At 37.5% G+C, this 3,266-nt stretch overlaps 1 protein-coding gene across 4 annotated transcripts in view; it reads right to left on the reverse strand.

Moving 5' to 3' along the window:
• Positions 1–2,091, reverse strand: part of LOC109544889 — a 7,584-nt gene extending 5,493 nt beyond the window's left edge. For 3 of the 4 annotated variants that reach the window (XM_019915308.2, XM_019915306.2, XM_048669080.1), the window contains exon 1: positions 1,877–2,091. The gene's annotated coding sequence lies outside the window, so the exon portion shown is untranslated. The remainder of the gene's footprint in view (positions 1–1,876) is intronic. The other variant, XM_048669081.1, reaches the window with a different exon arrangement.
• Between the last annotated feature and the right edge of the window lie 1,175 nt (positions 2,092–3,266).

Consider the following 3,266-nt stretch of genomic DNA (forward strand, 5'->3'; position numbering starts at 1 on the left):
TAGTTCTTGATTACTTTTTGATAAATAATTCGTTCTTATTGCGAGATAGGAGCACTATTTATCAATCTGTAATAAAAGACGTGAGGAAATTCTGTCTTTTTTAAAAACAAAAATTTTTGAGGCGAAATACCCAAAAAAAGTTTGTAAACAAATGTCTTATTTATGTCCCCAATTTTACGTTTTCTAACTTAAGTGAACAGTTTGTATGTTAAACGTTAAAAACCTTTCCAATTTTTTAATCATATTTAAGGGCCAAGAGGAATGCGGTTCAATACCGAATTATTTTCGCAAGACCCTTGTAAAAGTCATGGTTTTACAGAACAAGTTCTTGCTTTTCCAGACCAAGACCAAAACAACCAGTCCTGCTCATCACTAGTATTCACGTCCAGGGGCTTAGTTTAGAATATAATTTGGCCTGAAGACTTTCCGACCGGCAATACGAACTTTACCCCATAATTACACGAATGAGCAACCGAATTGTAGCAATAGCCAATTATTTATGTAACCAGGTCGGCGTGTATGTGCAACCGAAAAAAACACTGCAAATTTGCGTACGAAGAGAAAGTGGTTCGTTTTTAAGACAAAACCTCTTGTTCTGTGACTCTGCATCATTAAAAGCGAATTTGGCGCCGATCCAAGGCACTTGTTGCGTGCTAATGATGGGATTCCACCAGCATATAGGAAGAGGAAAATGAATTGTTTTGTTGCAAGGGAGCGATTCAATTTATATTAAGGCCAGATCCGAATGCTAAATTGCCATTACGTTGACGTAATGAGGAACTGGACTTGTCGCGTTACTGGCTTAACATTCTGATCTGTTAGGTTTACAGTTTTTCTGCGTAAAATACAGTTCTAATGTGTGTTTTGCTAACGGTGCTGGTGTAATAAGAAATATTACGTCCAAGTGAACCAGTTGCGCTAGTTGCACAAGCAAATTTTGGGCTTTCCCTAGTTGAAGTTTTTTTCGAGAGAATCAATGTCCCGATTGGTTCTGGGAACCCGTTAAAGCCACGAATTACACGCCACTGACAACGGCAGATCAACGATTAGATTTCCGTCTTTATGACTGTCTTTCCTGGTTCTCGGTGAAATGAAACTTTAATTGGGTTTCAACTAACGGTACCCAGCACGAGCATGCATGACTTAAGAGAAACAGTGTCTTATTCAACAGATAGGCGCTTTGTATTGCGCAAAAAAAAACAAGTGGGTTTCCATTCTTTGATGTCTAATAATGCATGGAATAAAGAAGCCTACGAGAGGTTTTCAGCGGAAAATCATTCTTTGAATGCTCAATTTAGCCATGAATTGGCCCTGACACGAACATTGCCTGTACTTGACTTTCGAGTTTCTCTTTTTCTCGTTATGAAGTCGTGCCGATGCTTCTGATAACAAAGAAACACACTTGGAATGGGCAATAGAGTCGCTTTGATTGATGGACAGTTGGATGTTTAATGGAAAATCGGCCAATGATTTGAATGGGAATTTTTATTTATATGTATGCTGCACTTTAAAGCCAGAAGTAAAATTTGGTTGGGTTGGTAATGCGTGGGCGTTTTGCCTACTAGTGGGTCATAAAAGCCCACTTTGCTCATGTGTAAGAGGTCGATTATTTGAAACCACGGGTTTTCCTAAAATTTCCGAAATTTTGAGCGACTGCAAGATAAATTCAAGTTTGCAACAAAACCGCCAGCAGCAAAAAAACATTGCTATACTTCTTGTAAACCAATTCGTCCACCTAAGGTGACAATTAACAGCAGGTATTCCTTACATAGCCACCAAGCGCACCATCCTTGACTCCCAACAAGGATACCTACGCTTGGTGACCTAATACGCGAAAACAAGGCGCATTCTTCGCATTCCTCCATCAACCACATACCATAATCGCCCTAAACCCTGGACCAGCAGACTGACGAAACTGAGCACAGGAACACCATTCGCACACCCAACGCACTCTCACTTTCGGCGGCTCAGCACCAGCAAAAACCCAAATGGTCGGGCGGTATTCGCGATAACCAACCAAGTTGCAACCACTTTGTGACGGTACCTTACAAAGATGGTTGCAGCGTTAATCTGAGGTGAACAACAAAGCTGGCGTTGGGCGATGGCGTGGGGAACCCATGGAGGTTGCGTCATACCATCAAGGTTGTCCAAGTGGTTCTGGTGAATAAATCGCGCGCACCAGATGGTGCTCTTGCACCTTTTTGGGCTTGAGCGACCAGTTTTTATTAAACATGAAAAAACGCTTTCGTTTGTTTTCAATTGCTTTAACTTCGGTGCAGTAGCGAGTAGGGAAGAGAGGCTGGTCTTTTGTCGCAAAAAACTACTTTCTGAACGTATAGCTGAGTTCCCAGACTGCTTTTTTCGATTGGCAATAGCTGATATCCGTACACTTGCCTTTGGTTTCGCCGCAAAAAATGAGATTCCTCCTAAATCAAAATACGTTTCGGTGTAATTTTCCACCATCATCAGTTTTCCATTTCATATTTGAAAGTCTTGGACGTATTCTATATGCAATGTTTAAATATAATACTGAGCGATTGTTGTTCCAAACTGAATAAAATTGACAGACATTAATAATGTTAAAATATCGTTTCAACAAAAAACATGCCATCAAAATAAAATAAAAGTGTTTTATGAACAACAAGAGCAAAAATATGAAACTGTGTTCAACAAGATTAAAACAAAACAAAAAAATAAACTAGAAAAACTTTTAGCAAAGAAACATGGCAGAACAAACAAATGTAACATTAATGAAAATTGGATAAAGAATTTGACTTCACTAAACATACCGAACAACGTAAAATATATTTTATCACTTGGACCTAGGTTCTCCATAAATAAGGCTCACTATGGTCCAATTTCAGAAATCATAACAAGCATTGAACATGGAATCTTCTCATTAAATAATGAGGCAAAGAACGAGATCAGAAATAAATTGTGAACATCTTAACAAATTTCAAAGGTAAAATAAAACAAAACGCAAATAAAAATATGGCATGTCATGTTAATGGACTGATAAATGAAACAAAAAAATGTATGTATGAAAACACAAACATTTGCCTACTAACAGCAGAGAATGTTATAAATGTAACAATACTGTAATTACGTTAAAAAGTGAATACAAAACGAAAATGCTAGGCTTAATAAGTGATATAAAAACATATAAACCTGAAAAAAAGATCTTACTACCAATATACAAACAAAACTAAATAAAATAATAAATTTATGGCATAAAAAGAAATTCATAACAGATAATTTGAAACGAA

Source organism: Dendroctonus ponderosae, unplaced genomic scaffold (genome assembly GCF_020466585.1).
Source record: "Dendroctonus ponderosae isolate FM_Combo_2020 unplaced genomic scaffold, Dpon_F_20191213v2 Dpon_F_20191213_8, whole genome shotgun sequence".
Classification (NCBI taxonomy): domain Eukaryota; kingdom Metazoa; phylum Arthropoda; class Insecta; order Coleoptera; family Curculionidae; genus Dendroctonus; species Dendroctonus ponderosae.